The sequence below is a fragment of the Thalia democratica genome, chromosome 5 (assembly GCF_965202585.1).
Source record: "Thalia democratica chromosome 5, ktThaDemo2.hap1.1, whole genome shotgun sequence".
Taxonomy (NCBI): Eukaryota; Metazoa; Chordata; class Thaliacea; order Salpida; family Salpidae; genus Thalia; species Thalia democratica.
The window spans coordinates 37,661,295-37,676,191 of record NC_139169.1 but is presented as its reverse complement, the minus strand read 5'-3'; positions in this window follow the sequence as shown (position 1 = coordinate 37,676,191).

The window sequence follows — 14,897 nt, the reverse complement described above, 5'->3', positions numbered from 1 at the left end:
AGAAGTTTACAATGAAAACAAGTTAAGAAAATATAAAGTTTAAACTGAAGACAAAATGATAGATGATAAAGTTTAAACAAATTAAAAGATTATGAATATACTTAAAACTGAGAACGATTAAAAGAAAATTATATATATAAAGAAGAAGAATCAGAAGACTAAAAGGTTTATAAAAGATTATAAACAAAAATTATGGAATTTTAACTGAAGATAAGTTAAAATATAATAAAGCTTAAAATGAAGAGAAACTAGAAGATGAAAAAGTTTAAACCGAAGACAAATTAGAAGATGATGAAGTTTAAACTAAAGATAAATTAAAACAAGATGCAAAAGTTTAATTAAGACAAATTTGAAAATACTTAAGTTAAAAGTTAAGAAAAGTAAGAAGTTGATCCAGTTTAAACTGAAGAAAAATTGAAAATGGTAAATTTTAAACAGACGACAGTGTAAAGATGATAAAATGTGTTTTAAAGATAAAGAAGTTTTGAATGAAAACAAAAATAAAGTGTTGAAATTTAAACTGAAGACAAACTAAGAAATAAAGAAGTTTAAACTGAAGATAAGTTACAAGGTAGTGAAGTTTAGACTATAGATGAATTGGAAGATGATTAAGTTAGAACTGAAGAAAAAGTAAAAGATGATCCATATTAATCTGAAGAGAAATCAAAATATGATAAAGTTCAAACTATAGACAAATTAGAAGACTACACAGATGTAACCGAGGACGAATTAAAAGATAGTGAAATTTGAACCGAAGATAAACTAGAAAATGATTTAGTTTGAACTAAAGATTAATTAAAAGGCGATGAAGATATAACAGAAAACAAATAAGAAAGTGTCGAATATTCTAAATTAGTTCAATAGACACATAAAGTTATGAATAAATTCAACCTGAAAATAAGTTAAAAGATGATGAAGTTTTTACCGAAGACAAACTAGAAAGTTAAGAAGTTTAAACTGATGACAAGTCAAAAGATGATCAACTTTATCATAGAAAAAAAATAATTTGATTAAGCTTAAACTGAAGATTAATTGAAATATAATTAAGTTTAAACTGAAAATAAAATGGAAGGTGAAGAAGTTTAAATTTAAGACAAAACATAATATGATGAAATTTTGGGAAAATAAATTCAAACTGAATATAAGTTAGAAGATAATGAACTTTAAACTATATAAAAATAAGAAGAGGTTAAAGTTTAAACCGAAGTCAAATTAGAAGTTTGTAAAGAATAAACTGAAGACAAATTAGAAGGTGATAAAACTAAATGGAAAACAAGTTAGCAAATGATAAAGTTTTAACTGAAGATAAGTGAGAAATTTAAGAAGAAAAAAAAAACAAGAAGTAATTTAAACTGAAGACAAATTTCAAGATAAAATATTCAAACAAAAACTAATTAGAAGATGATAAAGTTTAAACTGAACACAAATTAAAAGATGAACAAGAATAAACCTTTGACAAATAAGAAGATTTTACAGTTAATAATACGGACAAACTGAATGATTTCAAAATTTAAACTGAAAAAAAGTTATTAGATGAGGAAGTTTAAATGAAACCGAATTAAAAAAAATAAGGAGTTTAAAATGAAGACATTTTAGAAGATGCAAACTGAAGATATATTAGACGATGATGACATTTAAATTAAAAACAAATTAGAAGAAAAAGAAGTTTAAACTGAAGACAATTTAGAAGATAAAAAAGTATATTTGAATTAGAGAATGACAATGTTCAAACTAAAAACAAATTAGAGGAAGATCAAGTTAAACTTAATAAAAGTAACAAAATTATAAAATTTAAACAAAAGACAACCTAGATGACGATGAAGTTTAAACTGAAGATAAATAATACTGAAAATAAGTTACGAGAAGATGAAGGATATACTGAAAACGAACTAGAAACTAAAAATTTTAACTTTAAACAAATAAAAAGAAAAAGAAATTTAAAACGAAGATAAATTAGAAGATGATGAAGTTTGAAAAATAGACAATTAAAAGATAAAGAAATATAACTGGATACAAATTAGAGAATGGTAAATTTCAAACTAAAGACAAATTAGATGGTAATTAAGCTCAAACTAAAAATAAAGAAGAAGATGATAGAGTTTAAACTGTACACGAATTAGAAAATCAGCAAGTTTAAATTTTAGACAAGTTAAAATATATTGCAAAAGTTTAATCTTAAGACAAATTAGAGAATACTTAAGTTAAAACTCAAGAAAAATAAGAAGTTGATCTAGTTTAAACTAAAGAAAAACTGGAAAATGGTAGAGTTTAAACAGACGAAAGACTATAAAATTAAACAGTTTAATCTGATGAGAAATTAAAATATGAAAAAAGTTAAACTAAAAAAATGTTAGAAGATGTACAAGTTTATTCATAAGACAACTTAAATATGATTAAGATGAAATTGAAAATTAATTAGAATAGTATACAGTTGAAACTGAGGATAAATTTAAAGTTGATGAAATTAAAACTGAATATAAATTGGAAGATGAAGATGTTTAAACTGCAAACAAACTTAGAAGATAATAAAGACTAAATTATAGACATACTAGAATATGATCTGTTTTAATCTGAGTAAAAATAAGAAAAAGGTTAAAGTTTAAACTGATGACAAATAAGATTATGATGAAGTTTAAACTGAAGACAAATTAAAAGAATATACAATTAAATATAAAGACAAACTGAAAGAGGATGAAGTGTAAACTGAAGAAAAAATAGAGGATTATGAATTTAAAACTAAGGACAAATTAAAAGATGTCGAAAATTAAACTGAAGATAAGTTAGTAGATGACGAAGTTTAAACTGAAGAAAACTTATAAAATTAAGAACTTTCAAATGTAAACAAATTAAGAAAAGATAAAGTTAAAAGTGAAAACAAATTAAAAGATGGAGAAGTTTAAACTGAAGACAAAATGAAAGACGATAATTTTTAAACTTTAAACGAAATAGAAGATTATGAATATACTTAAAACTGAGAACGATTAAAAGATAAAGATATTTCAAAAGAAGAAGAATCAGAAGACTAAAAGTTTTAAACAAAAATAAAAAATAAAATTTTAAAATCCTAAGTGAAGATAAGTTAAAATATAATAAAGTTTAAAATGAAGATAAACTAGAAGATGATAAAGTTTAAACTAAAGACAAATTAAAACGAGATGCATAGTTTAATATTTAGACAAATTAGAAAATACTTAAGTTAAAACTGTAGAAAAATAAGAAGTGGATCCAGATTTAACTGAAGAAACATTAAACAATTGTAGAGTTTAAACAGACGACATATTAGAAGATGAAAGAATGTGAACTAAGGATAAAGAAACTTTAACTGAAAATAAATAAGAAAGTGTTAAAATTTAAACTGAAGATACGTTACAAGGTGATAAAGTTTAGACTAAAGAAGAACTAGAAGATGATAAAGTTTAAGCTTTAGAAAAAGTAAAAGATTACGCTTGTTAAACTGAAGAGAATCTAAAAAATGATAATATTTTAACTAAAGATTGGTAAAAAGATTATGAAGATATAACAGAAAACAAAAAAGAAAGTGTTGAATTTTCTAAATTAGTTCAATAGACACATTAATGAATGAAGAAGTTCAACCTGAAGATAAGTAAAAAGATGATGAAGTTTAAAATAAAGATAAATTAAAAGATGATTTAGTTTAGACTGAAGATTAATTGAAATATAATTAAGTTTAAACTGAAAATAAAATGGAAGGTGAAGAAGTTTAAATTTAAGACAAAACATAATATGATGAAATTTTGGGAAAATAATAAATTTAAACTGAATATAAGTTAGAAGATAATTAACTTTAAACTATATAAAAATAAGAAGAGGTTAAAGTTTAAATTAAAGTCAAATCAAATGATTGGAAAGTTTAATTATTTAGAAGGTAGAACAAATTAGAAGGTGAGAAAATCTAAATGGAAAACGAGTTACCAAATGATAAGGTTTTAACCAAAGTTAAATTAGAAGATGAAGAAGTTTAAACTTAAAATAAGTAGAAATTTAAGAAGAAAAATAATAAGAAGAAATAATTTAAACTGAAGACGAGTTTCAAGACAAGAAGTTTAAACAGAAAACAAATTAGAAGATATTAAAGTTTAAACTGAACACAAAGTAAAAGATGATCAAGAATAAACCTTTGACAAATAAGAATATTTTAAAGTTAAACGATTTCAAAATTTAAACTGAAAAAAAGTTATTAGATGAGGAAGTTTAAATGAAAGCGAATCAAAAATTAAGGAGTTCAAAATAAAGAGATTTTAGAAGATGCAAACTGAAGATATATTAGACGATGATGACATCTAATTTCAAAACAAATTAGAAGAATAAGAAATTTAAACTAAAGACAAATTAGAAGATAACAAAGTTCGAAATAGAGACAACTTAAAAGATGAAAAAGTATAACTGAATACAATTTAGAGGATGAATAAGTTTAAACTGAAGATAAGTTATAAGAAGAAAAGTTGTAAACTGTATACAAAATAGAAAATAATTAAATTTAAAGTGGAGACAAATTAGAAGACGGTGAAGTTTAAACTGAAGATAAGTTATAAGAAAAAAATTTTAAACTAAAGACGAATTAGAAACTAATGAAAATTAAAACGAATGCAAATTAAAAGATGTTTAAGTTTAAACTTAAAATAAGTTACCAGAAGATTTAAGGTTATACAGAAAACGAACTAGAAATTAAAAATTTCAACTTAAAACAAATAAAAAGAAGAAACAAATAAAACTGAAAACAAATCATAAGATGTTAACGTTTAAAATTAAGACAATTTAAAATATGAAAAAGTTTAAACTAAACTAATGTAGAAGATGTATAAGTTTAATCAGAAGACAATTTAAATATGATTAAGATGTAATTAAAATAAATTAGAAGAGTATAGAGTTAAAACTGAGGACGAATTAGGAGATTATAAAATTAAATTTTCAGATAAATTAGAAGATTATAAATTTGATACTGAAGTTGAATTAAAAAATTATAAACTTAAAATGAAAACAAGTAGAAGATAAAAATTTTAAATAAAATGTCTTAATTGAAAAGAAGATGAACAAGTTGAAACTAAAAACAAATAAAAAAGTGGTAAAACTTATGTTAAAGACAAACTAAGATTTGAAAAAGTTTAAACTGAAGATAAGTTTAAAGATGATTTAGTTTTAACTAAAGATTAATCAAAAGGTAAAGAAGTATAAACTGAATACAAATCATACTAGATGAAGTTTCAGCTGAAGATAATTTGGAAAATAACTAATTTTAAACTGAAGATAAGTTAAAAGATGATGAACTTTAAACTGAAAAAAATAAGAAGAGGATAAAGTTTTAACTGCGCAAAATTAAAAGATAATGAATTTTAAACTGAGAACAAGTAAGTAGAAGAAATTATTTAAACATAAGACAAATAAGAACATAAAGCGTTTAAATTGAAGACAAATTAAAAGGCGTCGTATTTTAAACTGAACATAAATTATAAGATAAAGAAATTTAAACTTAAAACAAATTAAAATTTGATTAAGTTTGAAACTAGGACAAATTAGAAGATGATGCAGCTTAAACTGAATAAAATTAAAAATCGATGGAGTTTAAACTGAAGACGAATAAAATGATACCAGATGAAAATAAAACTGAAGTTAAATTGAAAAACTAAAAAATCAATTTGAAGATGATCTTTATCATGAAACTTCATCATCTTTTAGCTTATTTTCAGTTTAATCTTCATCATCATTCAATTCAAGTTAAAAGATGATGAAGTTTGAACTTAAGACAAGTTAAAAGATGATAAAGTTTAAACAGAAGATAATTTAGAAGGTGAAGAAGTATATAATGAATACTGAACATAAAATGATGTAGTTTAAACTGATAATAATTTAGAAACTAAATAAATTTATTCATTATAATTATTCACTTATGATATGTTAGAAGGTGATGAGCTTTAAACCGAATAAAAACAAGAAGAGGATAAAGTTTTAACTGAAGACAAATTAACAGATAAAGAAGTTTGAACTGAAGACATGTAAGAAAATGAAGAAGTTTAATCTGAAAACAAGTTAGTAGAAGAAATAATTTAAACTTAAGACGAATTAGAAGATGAGAAGTTTAAATTGAAGATAAAGAAAGGGTTTAAGTTAAAACTGAAGACAAATTAAAAGATGATCAAGTATAAACTTTTGACGAGTTAAGAGATAATAAAGTTTTACTCAATACAAATTAGAAGATGATGAAGTTTCATCTTAAGACATATAAGAAGATGGTTTAGTTTAAAGTGAAGGCTATTTAGTAGATGATGAAGTCTAAACTGAATATAAATTAGAGGATAATGAATTCTAAAATGAAAACAAACTAGAACAAACAAGTAATTTTAACTGAAGATATAATAGAAAATAAAGAAGTTTAAATTGAAGGCAAATTAGAAGATGATAAAGTTTAAGTTAAAGACAAGTTATAGATAGATGAAGTTTAAACTGAAATGAATTAAAAGATGATGAAGCTTAAACTTTAGACGAATTAGAAGATTATAAAGTTAAAATAAGAGACAAATTAAAAAATTTCGAAGTTTTAACTAAACATAAATTAGAAGATGATAAAGTTTAACTTAAAGATAAATTAGAAGATAAGAAATTTTATACTGAAGACGATATAGAAGATAAATGAGTTTAACCTGATAACAAATTAAAAGGTGAAGAAGTTTTAACTGAAAACAAAATAAAAGATAAATAAGTTAGATTTAAAGACAAATTTGAAGATGATCCATTTTAAACTGTATAATAATAAGAAAAGGGTAAAGTTTAAACTGAAGACGAATAAGACGATTATGATTGGTATTTCCAACCATATGGAAACCGTAGTCCATTAGAAGTACCATGCCTCGTTTATCCTTTACTATTGTACCATGACAACAAATTGAAATACAAAAATTAAAAAAAAATATTATAAGCAGGAGTAAATTTATATAACACTAATCAAGCTTTTTTTAATAAACACAACTCAATAAAAATAACGATCAATGTTTTCATAAATGTTTATTTATTTATATTAGTTTTAAGTTATATATACTATGTAAATACTTTGTAAAATTTTAAGGTACAAGGAAATACAAAATATAAAAAAAAATTGTGGGTCCAATACAAACATAAGTGTACATACATATTATTAAATAAATACTGAGGACTTCTAATATCAACACATATGTTATATTTTTATGACAGTTTTAGTTTAAATAATTTTAAAAGTCATTTGTAAGCCTTAGTATAGCTTTTTAACATGTAATACATTTTATATACTTTTAATTAAGAGAGGTATTAACACGACGAGTACAAAATAAAGCTAGATACAAGCGTATTTTAGTTTTAATGTGTTATGGGTAATTGATCATTAATAATACTTAATGGCAACTTTAATGCTTTAAACTATATAATACAAACATTTGAAGTCATAATTGATTTTAATCAGTACATAAAAGACACTCAGTGCAAAAATCCAGATATATTTCACGCTACTTTCATCAGTGGATACATAGCAATAAACAAAAGATAAATTTGACATGTATATAAATTCTGTAGAAACCATCATAAACAAATACTAATCACATACGAAGTTGATTACACAAAACTAATCAGTAATTTCTAAATTAAAAACTTTAATAATTAATTTAGCGCATAAGCATTAGTAGCTTGTTATAAAATTACTAGCAAATTAAACAAACTTATTCACCTAATTTATTACGAAATGAAAACGACTGGTCAAAAAACAAAAAGTATATATCCAATGCACATAGTTTTCTGAAAACAAAACTTCAATGTTGGTATAACTAAAAATAAAAGTTTAAAACTGTAAATTAACGTAAACCTCCTGAAGACTATATCATTAACGATGTACAGTAACTTTATGAAATTTTATTGTTTGTTACACCTCACACAAACTAGATTATACAAGTGTTTACAAAATTTAGTATCCACCCTCGACCAACTATCATCTTTGGCATCATAATATTGAACATTTGACTTTGATTCATCCGTATAGCGTTTATGTGGGTGTATTTAATTTGTGTGAAACACCAAAACACAATTTCCAATACACATTGCTTTAGTTGACATGATTTGTACTAAAGATAGCTTAGAAGCGGAATTAAGTGTTGTGAGTTTTCCTGAAAAACTGTTAAACACTTCACAGTTTGTAGTACATTTTCCACCAATAACAAACATTTTATAACCCATACTATCTACAGCATGCTCACTTCTTTCATCAATCATATCAGGTAAATAACTCCATTTGTTTTCATAATAGTCATATGCTTCCACTGATCTCAAATTAACATCGTCACCCGTACCTCCAGTAACAACAATTCTACTCTCAAAAACTGTACATGCTGCATCAAATCTTGCCGCATTTAAATCTGACATTTTACTGCTGCTTACACTATTTAAAATGTTTGAAAAACAACTACCAAGAAGATAGCCATTTTGTTCAAGAAATCCTCCAATAACATACAACTACTCATAAAGAAACACGCACAATAACTACATCTATCATCAAACTGAACGTAGTGAAGTCTCCACGTTTTGAAATTTTGAGAAAGAAAATCTACAGATATGAAACTATTATCAAGTGCTGTATCATTAAATGCAAGTAGACCAGTGTTGACAGGAACTAAATTAAACATAAAACGATGTTTCACAACAAGAGAAAATGTATTAACTTCAAAGCTATGCAGCTTTACTTCTAAACAATCGTCGAATTTAATACAACAATTAAAGTTATCAGTTATTTAACAACTTTATATTAACACATGTAGAATATTTTTTCTAATATTCAACTAATACTACTTTGCATTTGAAGTTTGAACTTTTATACTTGTCATGATTAATTTAAAATATTACTTTTTTAGATTAATAGGACTGCCATTTAAATTGAAACTTTCCATTTTTAATTGTGTAATGATAAATAATAGTTCATTGTATTACATTAATGTTTTAGCTGTTCATTTATCTTTTAAAAATTATCTATTATATATTTTTTTTCTTTTATTTAACTCATTGTAAAGTTGAACACAACAAAATAATGTGACGTAATGGTTAGCTTAAAATCTTTATTTACAAGACTCTTAATAATTATTATTTTTTTAGGTCAAACTTAGGTTAATACTAAACCTTTTATTTGAACAACGTGTTTATTAAACAATGTTAACCACAACAACTAACGGCATCCTTATTTTAAACCGTGTTAATTATAACAGTTTTTACCATAAAAAGATAATACTCAAATTTTCAGTTTTATTTTAGTTTTAAATCTAAAAGCTTATAAAGTTCTTTTTAAACAGTTTATTTAAATTCTTAGTTTACAATTTTTTTAAAACTTAATGCTTTATATCATTAATGTTTAAAATGTAAGAAGGTAAAGCATATAAGCTTTATTAGTTTAACACTCGAAAAATTGAATGCTTAATCGAACATTTATTCTCATGCCATTGTAGAAACTTTACTTTAAAATGTAGCTTTTTTCACATAAGAAGAAACTTGCTACAAAGTAACACAAAATGAGCAGCAAATTACTTAAACGCCAAAAAAAAAGTAATAATTTTCCTGCTGAATTACATTGCGCGTTGCAGGTCAAAATGTTTTGCTCGTCGGGCCGCATTTAGCCTTTGGACTGTAGTGTTTCTGACCCTGCTGTAAGCCGTACTTTTTCAAAAACAGAAAATATTTTTAGTAAATCAGGTTTAAGCTTCGTTGGTTTGTTTTTGATATTATTAACAATAAGTAAATAGAATTTGACCGTAAGATTAACTTAAAATACTTTATGTATGATAAAGTATTTTAATAACCTTATTATTGAAATTTTAAGTAGTTGAATCTCATTTTATTTTGTACATGCTTAGAGTACACCCTCTTTAATTCAAACTGTGGTTAAATATTCTAATAACATTCAAAGTAAGTTCTAAAGCATAACAATTTTTTTATTTTACACGGTTCTTTATATTCGTTAGTGTTTTCAAATGTTCTTTGATATAAAATATATATATATGCTTAGTTAAATAATAAATTTCATGCTTAGTTTGTACATGTAGCATAGATAGTAGCTATTCAGAATAATTATGTTCTAAGGTAAGTACAAGGTTAGTTGTTGGTTATAGTGCTGATGTAAAGTACAATAAAAAAACCATTCTCTTTTAATTAAGTAACTCACATTATTTGTTTGAGATAGTATGTCTAAAATGGTAGTAAAGATGACAAATAAACTGCTAGTTGTTATAACTAAATAGGGTTTTTATAACTATAAAGTAAAGTGTACAAACATTATACTTTTTAAATACAAAATGTTTTATCAATAAACTTAAAGGATCAAAAAATACACTTAGATATATAAGACAAACTAACTAAAGTTGCAGAGTCAAAATAGCTACTTTTGCTGATGAAAATTATAATATTGTTTTGCGCTCAATCAATTTACTACTTATTACTATTTAATTGTTGTTAAATGTAGTTAAATAATATGTATAAATTAGTAGAAAAGGTAAAAATTAACTATGCTTTATATTTCATTCGAAATTTAAAACGCTGAGTTTGAAATCCAAAACTATGATAAAACGTATAAACTAGTTTTTTAGACTTTTTGATATAATTAAAGACCGTTAGAATTCCAAAACTGTAAAAAGATTAAGATACAACACGAGCAGAAAAATAGGAAAAAATAAAACAACAACAAAAACATTAAAAAAACACAACTATTTTGTACTTGAACTGAAAATTATGTTTGCTGGTTTCCTTATAACTTTCTTTTCTGTTATTCTTGTGAATTCATTTTATTTTCCCTAAACCACGGGAGATTAAATACTTCATCCTGTTTCGGTCTGTCTTATACTTCTTTTGAAAGCCTTCTTCGTATCAGATCTTTGCGCTCATCGCTTACTTCGACATCAAATATCGATTCGATCTTTCGACTTGTTGGGAAAGGAGTATACGAATCCTCTTGTGCCGCATTTTAAATTTAATTTTGGGTTTTCTTCTTCTGGCCTGTAGATTAAGTGACCAAAATCTAACAACTTCAGCTCCTGCGTATTCAGATTGTAAAGATTATTATTTGGCTCATCCAGATGATAAACACCATATTTTTTAGTTAGTTTATCAGATTGACAACTAACTTGAAAACAAGTTTACATTTCTTCAATAGAATGCTCATCAGGTTGATTGATGGTACAGTCGTGCAAATATATTAAATAATATATTAAGTAAACTGTAAAAAACAATTTCAATTTGAAAATAGTTGATATTCAATAGCTAAGAGCAAAGTCGCACACCGCGCGCTTTAGTGCTAGCCGAAGGAAGCAAATATATAATGTTATAAGTAAAACCATTAAAAAAATTTGGAAAATTTCTATTTTCATCCTTATTTCCAAATACTACAAAAAAGTTTAAAATATTTGAAAACTGCTTCGACTAAGCATTCAAATAAAATTACTTTCTCAAAAAAAATATTTGATTTTAGGAGGATTACCGTAAATTACTTTCTAGAACAGTTTTTAGGTTAAGTAAACTACTCAGTAAACTGAAAAATAAACACATTTAATTTTAAAATATTTTTAATTATATAGCTAAGAGAAAAATCGCTTACCGCGCGCAAAGTGTGTTTTAGTGCTAACCGAAGAAATCAAATAGATAAAATTATAAACATATTCATTAGAAAAATTTAGAAAACTTCCAATTTAGTTCTTATTTCCAAGTACTACAAAACAAATTGAATGTTTGAAAACTGCTTGTTACGCTAAGCATTTAAACAAAACTACTTTTTCAAAATGAAAAAATAATAATATTTGAGTTTTATATGTGTTACTATAAATTAGTTTCTTAGAGTAGTTGTTAAATTAAGTACATCTAACAATTATCTATAATTTATAATATATCTATTATAGTGGATAATATCCACTATAAAACATATAAAATCAAATTCTATTTGAAACAGTTTATATTAGATAGCTAAGAGCCAAGACGCACATAACGCGTAAAGCGCGCTTTAGTGCTAGCCGAAGTTAAAATAATAAATAATATTATGAGTAAAAACATTTCAAAAACCAATATATTTTCATCAAATCGCAAAAAAACTATTATTTCGTTATTGAGGTTTCCGTCTTCATTAGCTTCCCTGTCCCTCTGCCTGCAGTTATGGAAAAAGGTTGAAACTTAGGTCTTGGTCAGGCCAGTGTTTTCTGCCGGGTTTTTCTTTTCGAGGTTGGACGAGTAAGTGTTGGTGTTTGTGTAGAAGTACTTCAACATCACTCGACATTTTTCTGGATGTATAAAACAATTACAAAAAACAACATAAACTAACAAACATTATAAAAACGAAAAATTAAATACTAACAGCATAACTATAATTCATAAACAAAAAAAATACAAAACAGTAATGTAGCTTTTAAATATTTCGGTAAAAATAAAAAATAACAACTATCGAAGCTTGAACTCTGTAAAAACATCAAATTTTAATTTAACTAATATTATTTATATCTAAGTTTTTTTACTAGTTTTCGGACATTGAAAGTGTAACATGTCTCGTCTCCGTCCCAGATGGTTGGAGGCAGGGGATTACTTTTTTGAACTCGGTACTTTCCCAACGACCGATGTCCTTCCCCTTTGTCTAGTCCCTTTCCTCGTAGTGGGCGGCCTGTCACAGGTTCTGCAGCCTCTTGTGGTTCTTTGGGTGAAATTTTGGATGATGTTTTTCACCTCACTGTAAAGTTAACAAAAAAAAATTTTCTAAGTAGTGCTGCCGCGAGAAAATGTTTCCTGGGAAAATTGGCCCGCGAGTTACAGAAGGCTGCTGAGCCCTGCTGTAGCTGAATAATAATAAAGTGGTTTAAGAGAAACGGGAGAGACTATAATAATAAAACGTTCAGAAACAACCGTTTATTTATACTACAATGGTATCACTGCTAAGCAGCTCTTCAGGTACAACAATAAAACGATGATCTAAAGCGCTTTATACATGTAGAGATAAAAAGGTAGTTAGAGGTTATTATTAACACTTTGATAAGTGTTTACTAGTAGTTGTAGTTGTTAGGACAAAAATTTAATTAAAATAAAACTAAATTAAGCATTTAGGAAGAATTTAAAATAAAATAACTTAAATAAAAGGTTAGTTTAAAAAACATAAACTATATTAATAATTAAAAAAAGGTTAAATTGAATTAAAAATGGAACAAGTGAGGCACAGGGCAGCGAGCTCTGTTCGCTGGTTCAAAAATTTTTCTCTGTTAGACTCTGCAATACTTTCCGATTTACAAATATTACACGCTTCTGGTTTATAGGGGAGGTTAGTTTGCATGTAGTTTTATACTTGATAGTCCAAGAGGTACTAATGTGATTAAGTTGTTTTTCTTTATATATACCGACAACGTTGTTTGGGTGAATTCTTTAGGCTTCAGGCTGGATTTGTGCTGGTGGTATTTGGTCTTAAAAGATACACCAGTGATGTATTCTTTAGTTACTTGTATCTTTTGTGCTTTTTATATTCGGTTATTGGTACAAAAGTAAATAAAATTATGTTTTAACTACAAACAACTTTTTATTAAATACTTTTTCAAGCAAAGTAAAGTAGATTTAGTTCTTTTGAAATAAAATGATTTCACATTGTCCTAGACAAGATATTAAACTGTATCTTTGGTGTATTACTCGATAACTGAAAGGGTTTTTTGTACACCAGGTCCTTATTAAGCGCTTTTTTGTAAAGTATATTTTAAAGTCATTTTGAGCTGAAAATTTCTAAAAAAAATGCCTAGTTAAGAAACACTTTTTAAGCTTTTTTTGGATTTTTTTACGCATACGATTATATCAAAACCACCTTACCTAACCACGTTAAAAGTTTATTAAAAAATAATATATGCCTTTTAATTTAGGCAACAGGTTTTAAGTTTTAATGAACTCATGAATGCATTTCTTATTATTTTCTTATTAAATAAATTTTTTAAGTTAATTTATTATAACAAAACCAGCTATTTTTAATCTGATCGTTTAGTAAATTTCATTGTTTTGAAATGTTTAGATAAAAAGTTCATAGACATATGTTCTCAACATTTAATAAAAAAAATTGCACTTTCTAAATAAATTTAGTAATTTGTCATCTAAACATTTTTAATCCACGATTTGATCATTCTGGCTTTGTGTTGATGACATCTGTTTGTGACAAATTAAGCCATTTGTTATGTCATAGTAAGTTTTAATATACATTATTAATAAAAACACATTGATAAAAGTTATCAATTTTAACATAAAATGATTGACTAATGTTTTGATATCATTTTGAATATAAAATACACTGCATTTAATTATTTTTTTTTTTTATATATCACAGCCTGTATATATAATTATTTTTTTAAAATAGATTTATTATACTCTATGCTTAATTATTTCTAGGTAAAAGTGATACATAATTACTTGTAATTTTTGATACTAAAAAAATGTTCAAGGTATTTCTTAATATGAAAAACCTTATACCATAGTACTGTTACGTTTATTGACTTATATTTAAACATATTTGTAGCTTAGTTGCACAAATTGCTTGTAATTTTATAACTTTTAAAACTTAATACTGATGTTACTGAAACTCAAATTAACTAAACATCATATTAGCAGCATAATTATTGTCAGCATGAGTTCTAAAAACAAACTGTTGCCCGTTTATGTACCACACGTTTTGTATGAAAACAGGTATTGCAACCAAAAAGAATTCACCGTTTTGGTTTGTGAGGACAAAACAGAAGTGATGAGCAAAATAATCAAGTTTTAGAGATCTAATTTCCTACTTTTGAAGTTACTGAGTTTCACTTTATGGCAAAACGTCATAGTCTACTTAAAGTAACTACTTTCGACTCAAAAATATTTGCTATTGCTGATAGTTTAACTAGTTGTAA